Here is a 16442-nt window from a genome sequence, read left to right as displayed (position 1 = left end):
TCAACATAAACACAGCTCACTTCCTTACTTGCCAAGAGTCCATTATCACTTGAAAATGGCTTGTGCAAATTGTGAGGTCTCTATCCAGAAGACTGCTAAGGGCTCGAACAGCTTGCCACAGTTCTTCACATGCCCAATTATCCAGGATGCGCCACAGCTAATTGGGCCAGATTACTGGTGCAAGACAGCCTCGGGTATCTTTTGGGCACTCCACCCTGAGAGGCTGTCTCTATTGATTGTTGGTGGGGCACACTTCAGAATGAAATCCTTAGAAGTCCTAGGAAAAGGGCATACCATGGAAGAAGGGTCAGAGTCCAGTTCAGGACAAGCAAAGTAATTGGGGGACGGGGCCAGGGGTTGTCCCAAGATGGTGGACACACCATCAAATCACCAGATTACACCAATACAGCTTTTTGGCGGCCATCCAATAATTTGGGCCCAACAAATGTAACTTGTGCATGTTTCTTAATGAGCCTCCTATTGTGGATTCAAGCTTGAACTAAGATGCCCAGATTGACAAGCCAATCAAATGTGGTTTTGAAATCTGTTGCCATAGTTCCAACAGGTAAGAATGGCTAGATTTGGCATCATCAGTGTTCTGCCTGCTTGCTTGGAAACCAAGTATGGCCTCATTGTTGGTCCTGGATTGCCATACTCTGGCCTGGTAGACCGATGTATAGGAGGCAAAACTAATTGGTGACTGCAACAACTCTGGGAGCTGCAGCCAAACCAGTTCAGGGTAGCAATCGAGAGTGTCTCAGGAAAGGTGTGAGCCTGGTCCAGGGCCCACAATTATTCCGCAAGGTAGGTAAGCAAGGATAGAATTAAACAAGTAGTCATAAAAGAACTATATTTGTGGCCAAGTAAACACTATACAAATGACTATGCAGGTAATATCACCCAAGCAAATAATAAAATGCATTTCTGATGCTTGTGAATCTGCATAAAATCACATGCTGTGCATATAGTTCGACATCTAGTGGTAATCGTGGAGTATTGCAGCTTTCTTTCAAAGATCGAAAGGGGACGTTGACATGGGCACGACTGTAACACTAGCCCTAACATGACGTGTAATGTACCCAAAATCCCTCACACATCAAGGTCCCTCCGACCCTCCGATTGTTTGTTCCCACCAACCTAGTTGGTCGCCTATGCAGAGCTTGCAAGAGTTTTATATTGCTAACTTTGCCCCACGACCCATGGTCGTCTAGTCTCCCAACTAATCTTCTCGATGACTGCCTCGTGGGTTCCTGCCATTGACAACTGCTCGGCGACTTTTGACTGCGTGGCCTCAGCCCCCCGGCCAGGCCCTTAGAGTATGGAGAGTGGTGCCCTGGGTTTATTCATCTAAGAATGTATTTCGTTAACCCCTCTTTCTCTTCTTGGTCTGGTTGCCACTACCCTCTGCTATGGAGGGGGGCGCCCTTTAGATTTTGCCCGTCGTATAACGTCAAGTTCACTTGGAAGACACCCATCGCTGATGCAATCGGCGTCTTCCTCGAAACCATGACTAGCGTTCATGCAAGACATGTAAGCTCTTTCGACCGAAAACATTGAGACAGGCAGACTAAACGGTGGGCGGCCTACGCTATGCAGGCCGAAAGCCTTTCCCCTGTTGGTGCCGTCGCTTCGGACGACCAGGAATCCGTCGGTAGCCATGGCTCAGATTTGGCAACTATCGACCTTTCGGCAGAGCCTGTTGGCTCCCAGATGCCTGTCCCCGACAGGCCACCGGCTCTGTTATGGGGAGATCACACCCCGGTGACAAGGGCACCCACGCATACAAAAATAAACAACCCTTAAGGCCTCTTCGATGGAATCGTCAAAGCACGCGAACAGGGCTGCTGAACGGCACCTTCTGAACCTCGCAGTTAAGCACCATCTACGCAACTGCTTTTGCGGCATGTGACTGGGCATCCCTCTGGAACGTGTTCACCCTAAAAAACATATGGTCGTCGACACACTGTCCAAGTGTGCACAAGCACCTAAGGCCTCGAGTCGCTAGCTGCGGCTGCTCCGTCACGCGCATCAACACCTTCGATACAACCGCCGAAAATTGACAAAAGCCTTGCGGCTATCATTTCGGCGGCCACAGAGCACAAGGCTCTCCCCACCCCACCCCCTCTTCTGAAGCCCCCCCAGCCTCTCTCCAAGGCCTTATTGGGGAAAATGTCCCCCTCCTGGGCAACCTTTTCCACCTCCAGACCATTCTGCCTCTTCCCTGTGTACATAGGGAGAGGTTTGAGCAATACATGGACAGAAATGGCCCAGTTTATTGACTTTTCGGACAGGTACTGAACACCAAAAAGACCTATGGAAGAGGACTCTTTGCCATTCCTTACAAACTGCAGAAATTACCAATCTCTGCACAGGAACACCGGGAGGATATCTTGGATGTCCCAGAGGACCCAACACAGGAGGATACTTATTGTCAGGCAAGAATTGATCTAGTGACCCTGGGGGAGACTACACAACCCTTGTCCTCTTGGTATTCGGTAACCCACCTATTGATATAGGCCTGTACTACACAAGTTGGTAGTATGACTGAGCAGCCAGGTTTATCTAAAGAGGGGTAAATGTGAGCTGTAGAGCTGTAGCAATGAAATCCACAAATGCAAGTAGCCAAGTAACCCTTATACTCAAGGTTTTTGTTAGCAATATTTAACAATAGTTTTTAAATGAGCATTCTTTGAAAGGGGCAATATATGTAGCAATCAAATGCACTTTAAAATACTTTCACAGAACCAACACAAAAGCTAGTAGATAATCTTTAGAGATGCTTCTTACACACTTCGACACCCAGGGGTGACTTCACTAACTAGGACAGTAATGGCATTTATATATCACTAGTACACTTAGTAAGTTCTGAGGTTTTGCAGAAAGGAAAGGTTAAAGGAAGGAAAAAGGTTAAACAGGTTTTCGGAGCATGTGAGCACTTTAAATCTTCCAATGAAGTCTAGATACATTTTTCACAGCAATATTAGTTTTAAAACCAATGTATCACCTTTGAGGGACTGTAAGAATCGGTCAAGTGGAATTGAGTCTGCAGGGAGCCAGGACAACCAAAGTCAATTGGAGAAAAATCTATGGAGCTGTGGCACTTTAGATAGTAAACGTCTTGCACAAAGTTAGTTTGAATAGAAATCGCAGGCAGGTCACAAGCTGTTACACTGGTGAAGGGTAGAGCTCAAATCCAGTCTAGAAAAGCAGCTACTGCAAGTCTCATCTGAGAAGAGCAAGCTACGGACACTTCGGTAAGCACCCCATGTCGGAACAGTACCTTTGGGTAGAAGAGTGGTCCAACTGGCTTCTGTCGGTTGCAGCGATGCAGATCCTTGGTTCCTGGGCCTCAGTCGTGGGGACAAGAAGGACATCTGGGGACTCCTGCAGAAGCAATTCGGAGCTTGGCGGCAGCTACAGGCTCTTTTTGGATCAGTGGCACTGTGGTTTCAGCGCTCGGTAAACGGCACCACTGTTGATCTTGGATACCGGTTGGGCTTCCTTGAGGCCTGCACTCTGGTCAGGGAACTTGAGCTTTGGTCGTCCTGCTTCTGGAGGGTCCTGGGGAGACTCCTGGAGCTTCTGGGCGGAGCAGACCTTAAACTCGACACAGATTTTCCCAACACCTGGCACTTGGTTCATGCAGCAGCCAAGAAGTACAGCCAGATGGGGAAGGTGTTCCAGTGGAGTTTGTCTCTGGATAAGTTGGTCCCACTGACCCAAGGGAAGAACTCATCCCTTCTGGAGCTTCTCTGATGATTGAGTTTCAGCACAGCAGCAGGGCTTCACCGGGCAGTTAAACGTTCCAGGAGGCTGCAGCAAGCTTTGGTCGCGGTTTCTTTGGAATGTTCTTCAGTGGTCGACTGTCTTCAGTCCCAAAATCTTCACATTTTTAAGCACGTTTCTCCCATTCATGCACAGCCTAGCTGTCACTCAAACAGCAGGGTGGCTGTCCCACAAGAACCAGCCAATCGGTACTGGGCGTATTCGGGCATTCCTAAAAACAAAGGACGGGGGAAGTTCCGGGAACCTCCCTCACTTCTTGCCCTTCCAGACACTGGAGCCAGAGGCAGGTTTCAGCACCGAAGCTAGCCAAAGGCAAAACAAAGGGCTCAAACCTGGTTTGGCGCACAGAGTAAAACCCAAGAGAGACCTTGCAAGCAGAAAGTGGCAAAAAAGACTACCAGGGCCATTTTGACAAAATGGTCAACCATGGGTGCTATATTGCAGCTGAGGATTCAGCCTGCGGTAGAAAAGCACAATGGTAGGAAAATTAAACCACTGCCACCAACCATTTTAAAGTAGTGACGGTAACCTAAAAAATTTTACATGAGTAAGTACGAAAAGGGGCTACTATAACCCCCCAGCACTCCACATGAGTGTGCTGGACCTACAAAGAGAAAAGGTAAGTAAAGTCAATTTCACTTTACTATTCTTGGAAACAGATTTCTCATAAGGTTTAAATAACTTTTCTTGTGAGAACTAAAGGATTTATCTGTGACACTGCACTGAAGGTGCTGTGTCACCATACAAAAAGTAGATGCCTATGGAGTTTGTCAGACTCCCAAAAACAAAGGAAACATAAAATCTAAATCAGATCAACACACATGTGCGTGAGAAAAAGGGTCCACTCTCTCCATGGTTAAAATTTTAAAGTCCAACAAAAGTGCTAGGGGTCTCTATAGTGGAAGGAAATGGCACAGAAATGAGAATTCTCCCTAATAGATTCCATCATAGCTCCTCTACAGCAAATGTTGGGGCACTGTTAGCACAGTTATTCTGAAGTCCGACTAAGGGCTTAGTAAAACCATTCAATTTATAAAGTACAAGACTCCATTCTTAGTACCACCTGAGTTCAGTGTAGCGTAGACACCGGAGTTCAGTGTAGCGTAGACAAAGCAGCTAGGCTCGTCTTAGGTTGGATAGAGGGTTGTAGAATCAGTAGAAGGAACTTGCTGTACAAATGGTCCAACAAAACACTATGTATTGTAAAATAAAAAAAAGGTTTATTTAATTACAAGTAGGCCCAGATAAATCTTGGAGAGAGGAGGAGGGGGGAAAAGGGAATAAGTACGATCACAGATCATATAAACACATTATAGAAAAACACAACGCTATGCTTGAAGTTACACAGACCAACTCATGCAACCTACTTTGGAACACCTAACAGTAGTTCTAGGGAAGTCAAAACCAATAGTTACTTTTAGATCACTTTAAGTAATACCTGGGTAGTAGACCTGTCAATTGTACTATGACTATCAGCAAGAAATCACATAGCAAGTCAACTGGACAATATACTTTTTAAGAATAGTGGAACACATATTCTAGGAACAGTAAAACACCTATAACACTGATTCAGGATAGGTTATTCTAGGGGCTGGACCTTGCTGTGTAATGTTCAATTACAGTTGCTTTTCAGTTCACTGACTGAGGGAAGCAATAACTCGAACTTATTTTATAAGGCAGTTCTACTCAAGGTAAGTAAACCCTATTTCTGATGTTTGTTAATCTGCTTAGAATCACATGCTGTGCATAGTCTGACATCCAGTGGTCACCGCGGAGTATTGCATTTTGTTTTTCGTAGTCGAAAAGGAGACGTCGACAAGGCGGGTCTGTAACACTATCCCTATAGTAACGTGCAGTGTACCCACAACCCCTCACTTGTCGAGGTCCCTCAGATTGTTTTTTTCCGCTCAGTTATTGGTCGTCTTTATGCGGAGATCCTCGAGAGACATTGCGGAATCCTTTCCTCGACCCTTGGTTGTTTATTATTAACTATAACACATAGAGCCCTCCCTCGACCTAGCTACCAAGCTGTTCTCCGCCGAGCAAGATCTTCGACGGAGGGACGAGCTGGGAGGAGATCCTTCGGCGCTGCCGAACACGTGGCCGGGCCTCGCCGGCCTAACACAGTAGGGAGAGTGGGGTTGTTGGTCATTTCTTTGTTAACACTCTGAGAATGCCTTGATCTTCCCTTCCCTCTTTCGAGGTCGTAATCACATTTCATGCACTCGGCTATGGAGAGGACGCCCTTTAGGTTTTGCCTGCGTTGCAAGGGCAAGTTTACCTGGAAGGACAAGCACAAACTGTGTAACCGTTGCTTGCCCCTCGATCACCAAGAGGACGGCTGTGCGGCCTGTAAATTACTTAAACCCAAAACTTTAAAGGACCGCAGGGTGAAAAGGTGGGCAGCCTATGCGATGTCTAGGTCTGACTCCTCACCAGCTGCCGCCGCCGAATGTGACGAGGACAGTGAATACACGCCTCCGCAACGGAGGTTGTAGACCTCTCGGAGGAGCCCTCCCGCTCCTCGTCGTCCATCCCCAGCAAGCCCGGCTCACGCCCCGCTTATGGGGATGAACACCCCGGCGACAAGGACGAACACAGGAAAACACATAAGCACATACCCCACGGCACGCATTCGCCAAAGACGAAGGCAGCCATAGCGTCAAGGGAGGCGTCGGGCCCACCGGCGTCTTCCGACCGTAAAGGTCGCAAGCCCTCCCCGCCACCGCTTCCGCGACCGGTGACTGGGCTTTCTGTAAATAATGGCGCTAACCCCAAATCTTCAGGCGACGTGCCTCACAAGAGTGCGTACGTTGCCAGTAAAGACTCGGCACCGCCTAGCGCGACGGCGATCGATCCCTCAAAGGAGAAGCTGATCGCCGATAGCCTCGCGCGTATAGCTTCTAAAGACGGCCAGAGACGGACGACACGTCGAAAACCGCTCACAAGGCCAAAGAAACGCAGAGGACGCCAGAGGTTAGGCTGGGACAGCTCCCACCGTCGACAGAAGACCCTAGCCAGCGAGAGGGTTTCTCAGAAGGCGAAGGGACTCTATCTTCGACGCTATGGGACAGAACTAAGCAACTACAGGGAGAGCAAACTCCCTTTTCACTCCCAAACCGCTCTGGCCTACCTTACTGGACTGCAGAGAGGTTCCAGTCATGTATGGACAAGCTAGACAGGTTCATGGCCATCCCAGAAAATGGGACACCCAAGAGGCCAAGGGAGGTACTCCAGGAGGGGCCATGGGCTAAATACCCGAAGCTCTTTAACCCCCTACAGGAAGAAATGAACTCTTACGACCTCACTGAAGAGGACTCTCACTTCCAGGAAGAGGATGAGTTTGTGAATAACGAAGACCAACAAGAGGGAGAAGGTTTTCATGATGACACTAACATAGGTGAGGAGGGCTACGAGGAGGACCCAGGTGAAGGTGGCTTACAGCCCTGGCGGTCGCCATCAGGGTCTACAGACCCTGACATTATAGACCTTTCTTCTCCTCGGACCACACCGGTCAGGAACCCATCTCCAGTACACGATCAGCCCACCTTCAATGCGCTACTGAGGAAGGCAGCAGCGCGTTTTGAAGTTGAAACTGGGGAGGTCACCCCAGATACTGATTTCATCAAAAGGATTATTAAAGAAAAACCTCCCACTAGTCAAACTATTCCTATCCTCGCCTTGGTTAAGAGACGACTCACCCCATCGCTGTCCACCCCCGCGCTGGTAAGAGGGGTCAATCCAAGAATCGAGAAATTGTTCTCACCCTCTCAGTCAAACCCATTATAGATCATGGGTCACTCAGTCCCGGACTCCTTAGTGGTGACTAACACAAGGAAGAGGGCTGGGGTTCCACTGTCAACCTGCAAGGCACCCCCAGATAAAGAAGGGAAAAAGCTTTATGCCTTGGGCAAAAGAATTTCCGCCTCAGCAGCGTTTTCAATTAGGATTGCCAATAATAATACATTGTTGGCAAGCTATGCTGATGCTCAATGGGAAAAGCTTAAGCAGGACATCGAAGAAGCCCCTGAACCTCTAAGAACTTGCTTATTGGCTACATTTACAGAAAGAGCTCTGGTCAACCAGAGCATCATTAAGAACACTCTTGATGCAGCAGAAACTGCTGGCCGTTCTTTGGTGCAGTGAATTCTGCTGAAGCGTCGCGTCTGGCTTCGCAATTCCGGTTTCAAGGCAGAAACGCAGGCGTCGCTCATTAATAATCCAATAGAAGAGTCAATTCTCTTTGGAAGGGCAGTGGACGATGCACTGGAAAATGCGAAGAAAGAATTTGACACCATAAAGACCTTAGACCAAATCTCAAAGCCTCCAAACAGGCGGGGATTTGGGAACAAGTGCTTTTTTCGTGGCCAGCGCCAGCAGCAGCAACAGCATTACACTGCGGGCAACCGGCCCTCTAATCAGGGTACCAGTAACCAGTATAACCAAAGAGGACAACCCCGTGGCAAGGGCAGAGGTCGGGGCTCCAGCCCCAGAGGCACCCCGGCAAGTAACACCAAATGACCCGAAGGTTCGGGTCCCCTCCCATGTGTCTCCGTTTGGGGGCCGGATAACATCGTTCCTTTCAGCATGGGAGGGAGTAACATCAGACCGGTGGGTATTGTCAACCGTAGCCCACGGGTACTGTATAGAGTTCAATCGGTCCCCCACCTACAGACCTCCAAGGGGACGACGCCTGTCACCAGAACACATCGTCATCCTCCTGCAAGAAGTAGAACAGCTGCTACAGAAAGGAGCAATAGAGGTTGTGCCCCTATCTCAGGTAATGGAAGGTATTTATTCACTGTACTTCCTTGTACCCAAAAAGGACCTAACCATGCGCCTTGTACTAGATCTGCGCCCAGCGAACAAATTTGTAAAACCACAACAATTTCATAGGGTAACTTTACAGGAAGTAATTCCCCTGCTAACTCAGGGGGACTACATGACAACACTAAACATGAAAGATGCATACTTTCATATTTTGATGTTGCCAGCGCACAGAAAATACCTCGGGTTCATGATAAAGGGCAAACACTACCAGTTCAGAGTGCTACCCTTCGGCATAGCGTCTGCACCAAGGGTATTCACGAAGGTACTGGCAGTGGCCCACCTGCGCAGGTTGTCCATACCGGTATACCCTTACCTCGACGATTAGCTCATAACAGGGGAGTCCTACGAGACATGCTCCTCAAACACCCAGAAGACAGTAGACCTTTTGTTCCAACTGGGCTTCTCCATCAACGAGAAGAAGTCCAGCTTAGACCCCAGCCAAATCAAACAATTCCTAGGGGCTCTAATTCGAACAAAGGACGACCTCGTCTTCCCCTCCAACAAGAGGGTCCAAAATATGCTGTTTCAGATCCCTCAATATGTGGCCGGTCGAGAGGTGACGGTACGCAAAGCAATGCGCTTGCTAGGAATGATGGCGTCTTATTTATTTGGTACCTCACGCGTGCCTGCGCCCAATGCAAAAGTGGCTCAACAGCCAGTGGTGTCAGGCCAGCGGACAATGGGACGATCTAGTGGTGGTCTCGCAGGCCTTGGTTCTCTTGCTACGGTGGTGGTCGAAGGAAAACCTAGTAATAGGGAAACCATTCGCCACTCTAACCACAGACGCATCCCTCACAGGATGGGGGGCTCACCTATCCCATCAGACTGCTCGCGGAGTCTGGACTCCGAGCGTAGCTTCCAAGCACATAAACTTATTAGAGCTACTTGCAGTGTTCAAGGCACTAAAGCCTTCCAGACACACCTACAAGGGAAGACAGTGATGGTCCTCACGGACAGCACCACATCCATGTACTACCTCAACAAGCAAGGGGGCACTCCCTCTCCAGGACTGTCCAAGCTGTCCCCGAACATCTGGAAGTGGGCTCTCAGACACATGTTCCTATCGTCACAACATGTACCAGGGGAACTCAATATGCTAGCAGACGAACTCAGCAGAGACTTCCCTCTGCCCTCAGAGTACGAATGGCGGTTACACGAAGACATCGTCTTCGATGTCTTCAACCAATGGGGGTTCCCAGAAATAGACCTGTTCGCAACTCTGGAGAACTCACAATGCCTAGATTACGCCTCCAGATACCCACAGAACTGCTCCAAGGGGAACGGTCTCTGGATAACATGTTCAGGGAAATTTGTCTACGCTTCCACCACCTCCCACCCCCCCCCCCCCCCACCCGACTCCTCTGCTGAACAAGATAGTGCACAAGATGCACCAGGAACCAGTCACCATGATACTGATAACCCCGATGTGAGCCCGCCAACCATGGTTTGCGCACCTGATGGAGATGTCCCTGTCCCCAGTGAAACTGCCCTGCCCGTACAACTTGCTGTCATAGGACAAGGGCAATACACTACACCATGGGTGCACAACATACGGCCCGCTGGCCAGTTGCGGCCCGCCATGCTCTTTTGTCCGGCCCGCGAGGCACAAAGACTTTCCTAATGGAGGGTGGCCGGCCGCCCTCCATTAGGAAAGTCTTTGTTGTCTTCTGGGCCGGACAAAACACTTGCTCATTGGCTCAGCACACACGCACCACATCGCTCCTACGAGCCACGTAATGCGTGTGTGCTGCACCAATGGAGCGCCAGCACTACGGCTGGCGTGGTCCATAAGGCTTGATGCCGGAAGGCATTTCAGCCTTGGACCACGCCAGCCGTAGTACGATTCCAGCTTACCTGCCTTCCAGCACGTCTCCGGTAAGTGCTCTGTTTGTGTTTGTGTGTCGGGTTTGTTTTGCTTTATGTTTGTGTTTGTTGAGATGCGGGGGAGGGGTGTTGGATGTGTGTGAATGTTTGTATTTGAATGTATTTTGTGTGTATGTTGAGATGCGGGGGTGGGGGGTGTGTCGGATGTGTAAATGTTTTGATTTGAATGTTTTGTGTGCTGAGTTGGGGGGTGGGGGGGTTCGGGTCTGTATGGGTGCATGTTTGTGTGTGTGCTGAGTTGGGGGGTGGGGGGGTTCGGGTCTGTATGGGTGCATGTTTGTGTGTGCGGAGTTGGGGGGGTGGGGGGTTCGGGTCTGTATGGGTGCATGCTTGAGAGTGTGTGTGCTGAGTTGGGGGGGTGGGGGGTTTGGAGGTGGTGGGTTTGGGTCTTTATGGGTGCATGTTTGTGTGTGCTGAGTTGGGGGGGTGGGGGTTCGCGTCTGTATTGGTGCTGGTTTGTGTGTGCTGATTTGGGGGGTGGGGGTTTGGTTGGGGGTGAGGGGGCCATGAGGCATAGTGTATGGTTGGGGGTGAGGGGGACATGGGGCATAGTGTTTGGTTGGGGGTGAGGGACATGGGGCATAGTGTTTGGTTGGGGGTGAGGGGGACATGGGGCATTGTGTTTGGTTGGGGGTGAGGGGGACATGGGGCATTGTGTTTGGTTGGGGGTGAGGGGGACATGGGGCATTGTGTTTGGTTGGGGGTGAGGGGGACATGGGGCATAGTGTTTGGTTGGGGGTGAGGGGGACATGGGGCATAGTGTTTGGTTGGGGGTGAGGGGGACATGGGGCATAGTGTTTGGTTGGGGGTGAGGGGGACATGGGGCATAGTGTTTGGTTGGATGTGAAGGACACATGGGGCATAGTGTTTGGCTGGGGGTGAGTGACATGGGGCATAGTGTTTGGTTGGGGGTGAGGGGGACATGGGGCATAGTGTTTGGTTGGGGGTGAGGGGGACATGGGGCATAGTGTTTGGTTGGGGGTGAGGGGGACATGGGGCATAGTTTTTGGTTGGGGGTGAGGGGGACATGGGGCATAGTGTTTGGTTGGGGGTGAGGGGGACATGGGGCATAGTGTTTGGTTGGGGGTGAGTGACATGGGGCATAGTGTTTGGTTGGGGTGAGGGGGCCATGGGGCATAGTGTTGCACTCCAAGAGTGAACCCAATAATAAAGCTAAAAAGGGCACAGTTAGGAGATGTTCATCTTTGGATTTTTGAGGAAACCTGACTCAACGAAGGCCATACTCCTCTTGGGCAACCCAAATAGCAAACTGTAGCAGTTCAAAATAACGGCATGTCCAATCTAGGGTCAATAAAATACATACAAGTTAAACAGGCGAGATACAATAACTAAATAGAAATAAATTATAACAATGGAAAATGTGTAGTACAAAATGTAAGTTTGAAATGCAAATAAAAATCGTTACCCCTCAAAAACATTCTTTTTCCATGTGTTTAGTACAACTTGGGGGTTTAAAAGGCCTCCTGCCACGCCCCGCCCACATTTATTTTTCGGCCCACTATAGCCCTCATGTAAGCTACTTTCGGCCCTCTGTCAAAATCAGTTGTGCACCCCTGCACTACACCCATGCCCACAGAACATGAACTTAGCAGCCTGGCTCCTGAGGTCATAGAATTTGGCCATTTACAACTCCCTCAGAGATGCATGGACATTCTCAAAGAAGCTAGAAAACCCAACACTCGCCACTGCTATTCTAGCAAGTGGAAGAGATTTGTCATCTGGTGTAGAGGTAAAAGCATCAACCCAGTCCACTGCTCTCCCACATAAATTGTCCTTTACCTGACCCATTTACTGGACTCTGGTCTAGTGTTCAATTCTATTAAAGTCAATCTAGCGGCACTTTCTGCATACACCACCTCAACTTAAGGTGTCATGGTGGAAAGTCCCAGTTATCAAAGCCTTCATGGAGGGGGTAAAGAGAATACACCCTCCGATAGCAAACCCAGCTCCCGGCTGGGACCTTAATGTGGTACTTACCAGGCTCATGGGCTCACCCTTTGAACCCATGCACAAGGCAACTCTTAAGGACCTCACCCTTAAGACTGCTTTCCTAATAGCTATCACCTCCATTAGGAGAGTAAGTGAACGACAGGCTCTTTCTATTCTAGACCCCTTCGTAACAGTTCACAAAGATAAGGTGGTTCTACGCACACACCCAAGGTTTGCACCGAAATTCCATGTCAACCAGTCAATAGAACTACCAACATTCTTTCAAAACCCTTCCAATTTGGGAGAAAAGAGCCTGCATACACTAGATGTGCGTAGAGCTGTCATGTTTTATATGGAAAGAACTAGGCCACTGAGAGACTAATCAGTTCTTTGTCTCGGTGGCAGCAGGAAGAGACTATATCTAGATGGATTGTTCAATGCATCACTCTGTTACACTCTTGCTAAGAGAGAACTACCCTTCAAGCAAAGAGCACACTACTCGAGGCACTGGGGCATCCATAGCTTTCATTGCAAACGTTCCCCTTGAGTCCATTTGCAAAGCGGCAACCTGGAGTTCTGTACACACCTTCTTTACAAAACACTGTCTAGATGCTCACTCTAGATCTGAGGTGGGACAAGCAGTATTAAGACATCTTTTCTCTACTGTTCCTTCTCACAAACCACCTCCAACTCCGGGTACTGCTCGCTAGTCTATGCACAGCATGTGATTCTAAGCAGATTAACAAACATCAGTAGACAATGCATTACCTACCGTAAAAGCATTTCTGATGGTTGTATCTGCTTAGATTCACATGCGCCCACCCTTCCTCCCCGTTCGGATGGAAGGAACATAGACATTTTTCTACATCTCGCTCTCTTTTCTGTACTCACTCACGTATAGAAGGCTCCCTCAGGGCAGAAAAAATACAAACCGAGGGACCTCGACGCGTGAGGGGTTGTGGGTACACTGCACGTCACTATAGGGATAGTGTTACAGACACGCCTTGTCGACGTCCCCTTTTCGACTACGAAAAACAAAATGCAATACTCCGCGGTGACCACTGGATGTCGGACTATGCACAACATGTGAATCTAAGCAGATCCAACCATCAGAAATGCTTTTACGGTAAGTAATGCATTGTCATACTTTTGTTAGGAGCTACCAGCAACCTAAAAGGTAAAGATGACCTAGGCAGACTAATTCTCTACAGGCTAACAGCAAGTCAGGGGAAGCCAGACCCAATTGGGGACACTCGTACAATTATCCTAACCGGTATAATAAAGTGAAACCAATAGCATTACTTTTGGGAAGAGGGGAACCCAATTTACAGGTGAGTAATTTAACCCTTTACCTACTTTCTATTAGAAGGGTGAAACCGTTTCTAAGGAAATTAAGATTTGAGAACACTTATGTAGGCACCCAGCTTATTCAAGGTAAGTAAATCCTATATATACTGTTGCGGATGGCAAACCAGCTCTAAGGTAATAACTTTTTTGTAACTATTCACTCCGAGAGTTAGTTACCGACTCATTTACAAGTAAATAAACTTTTCAACACTTGTTTTACTTTTCAAGGCTTACCCCTTACCCAGCTGTTCCCAATACTAGTACATGTTCTCTCGGAGGCAGAAGAGGGACCCTCGTGGTCTAAGAGCCCGCTGTAAGCAGGGTGAGATGGGGCTCAGTTGCGGCAAAGTTCAGAATTACAGAGGAAGACTGGTCAAACAAGTAAGTATGTTAGTTGAGGGTCCAGGGACTTCAGAGAAGACATCCTAGGAGGATTCCAGCAGTGGGCCTGGGTGAACTGGACGAGAAATCAATAACAAACGCTCCAAAACTACACATGAATCACAAGATGCTTAAGGTAAATGCGGAAGCCAGCATAGTACTTCAGCCCAGATGATGATTTTGCAGCAGGAGGACTTGAGGATCTGTAGCCAAAAACCCAGTCACTGCATTCCTTGTCAGAACAGAAGACTGTGCACTGCATTTTTAAGTCATTAGAAGTAAGCTTCTCCCAAAATCCTTTCAACCACAGCCCCCAAATCAAACATAAGCAGGTCCTGGGTTGTGTTTTAAGATTGCAGGCAGAACCAAGCCAAGTGCTTCCCCAGTCTTCAACATTACAATCTGCATTGAACTGACAAAATGTAGGTCCTCCACCTAGGACCCCTGTTTGAAAATAGCGACTTGCAGGCCCTGGCCCAATCCACACAAGAGGTTGCAAGTATCCCTTCATCTGCTGGTATGAAAAAACATCTACAGAGACTGGTGGGCCTTATCAGTAGTCGTTTTTTTGGCTTCCCAGACTTCGACACTCTCCTGTCTACCCAGCTCTTCTCCAAGTTGGGCGTCTTGTATTGTTTCAGGTAGTCTACTGTGTTAAGGACTGCGCTAGCCAATGTGTCTGTGATGGGCTCTGTCGCGTGACTGGCTTTGAGACACTGTCTCCATATATCTGAACATGAAACTGAATGTTGGGGCTATAGAATCCACACCACCCTAGAATATTTGATTTTGAATTGTTTTCTATGCATTAAAACACTGGCAACGGCATCAAAATCATGAATTTCACGCCCCTGATCCCATCTAGTCACTTAAACCTACATCTTTTAAAGCCACTTAATGCTGATATACATATTTATCCCAAAATCCCTCCGTAAATAGCCCCCCACCCCCTCAAGCGATTTGCTCCTCTGACTCCCTCAGGGTCAGTCGTTTTTCTAAGAAACGAGCTGGGGTAGATCGGTCTTCGGCTTCGGTCTCCTTCTGGAACAGCCTCCCAGCCACTCTAAAACGTGAGGAAAACCATCTCCGGTTCTGGAAGCACCTCAAGACCTTCCTCTTTGCTTCTGCCTTCGCCCCCCTCTCCCCTGCTGATCTGTTTCTTTTGGCACTGTGCACCTGGACACCATCTGTCCTCTGGTCCCAGGTTCCTGCTCACCCTGCCACCCTACCGCACTGACTCCGGGCTACCCCTTGCACTGGGGTCTGTATCTGTACCCGTACAGCCACCCTTTTTTTTCCCTCCCTCCTACACTTAGACCCACCTTGTCTGCTGCCTTAAACTCGCCACTTGCCACTTGGCTGCACTACCACTTTTGTTGAATTTATTTATTTATTTTTATTTATCCTGTTTCTCCTTTGTTCTGCACTTTCCACTTCTCCCCCTTCCATGCACTTTTCCCCTCCCATATGCACTTGCACATTCTCAATGTCACTGGGCCTAGTGAGATAATTGTTTTGTTCTCCCCTGTTCCCCTCCCTTCTCACGCTCTGAAACACCTATGTATGAGCGTGATATAAATAAAATATATCATATAGGGCATCCTGTGATTGAGACTTATCTATTTTGATTACAAATATATGGCTTTCCTTTTTGTACTGTGCACAGCCTTTCACCTCTAAATGCCACTTCATGGATGTTTCTGTACTTCTTCGTTACTTTCTTATTTTCTGATGCCCTCCATTCCAATGTCTCATAGCCATCAATCATGGATTCATTTGTGCTTTTTGCACTTCGCTTAGCTCGGTTTATAATTCTGCTATCTGTCTTTTTTCTGTAACTTCTCGCTCCTCTATTAATCTTCTCTTCCATCTCTTTTCTCCCATTCCACACTAGCCTTCTATTTCACTTCCTATATATTGTGTAGCAATGTCTCCATGGTCTTGCTCCAAGTTCCCTCCTTCCTGGTCTCCCTCGATTCCACTACCCTAACTCTTCATTCCCAATTACTTGGTGTCTTTGTGTCCCTAAACCTCGATGTGCCGCTCCCCTTGTTTTCGTTTTTCCCTTTTTGCCCCTAAATACTGGAATTTCCTGCCCTTCTCGGTCTGCTCCTCACCTTGGTTTCACATTGTTCGCTCCCATCTCAATCTCCTTTCGCTTCTTTCTAATAACTAATTGTATACATTTTCAGCTGACAATACTGTACTGTTCCCATTGTGAAATGTTTAAGTACAGTTTTTATAATATTGTGTACGGCACTTTA

General features: G+C 48.3%; 1 protein-coding gene across 2 annotated transcripts in view; it reads left to right on the top strand.

Annotated features, from left to right (window-relative positions):
• The window catches only part of PPP2CA (protein phosphatase 2 catalytic subunit alpha), a 197814-nt gene that overhangs the window by 180249 nt on the left and 1123 nt on the right, over positions 1–16442 (top strand). The window lies entirely within an intron of this gene.

The sequence above is a fragment of the Ambystoma mexicanum genome, chromosome 3p (genome assembly GCF_040938575.1).
Source record: "Ambystoma mexicanum isolate Mex_15411 chromosome 3p, UKY_AmexF1_1, whole genome shotgun sequence".
Classification (NCBI taxonomy): Eukaryota; Metazoa; Chordata; class Amphibia; order Caudata; family Ambystomatidae; genus Ambystoma; species Ambystoma mexicanum.
Note: the sequence above shows the minus strand (reverse complement) of the source record. Positions and strands in the feature narration are given on the sequence as shown.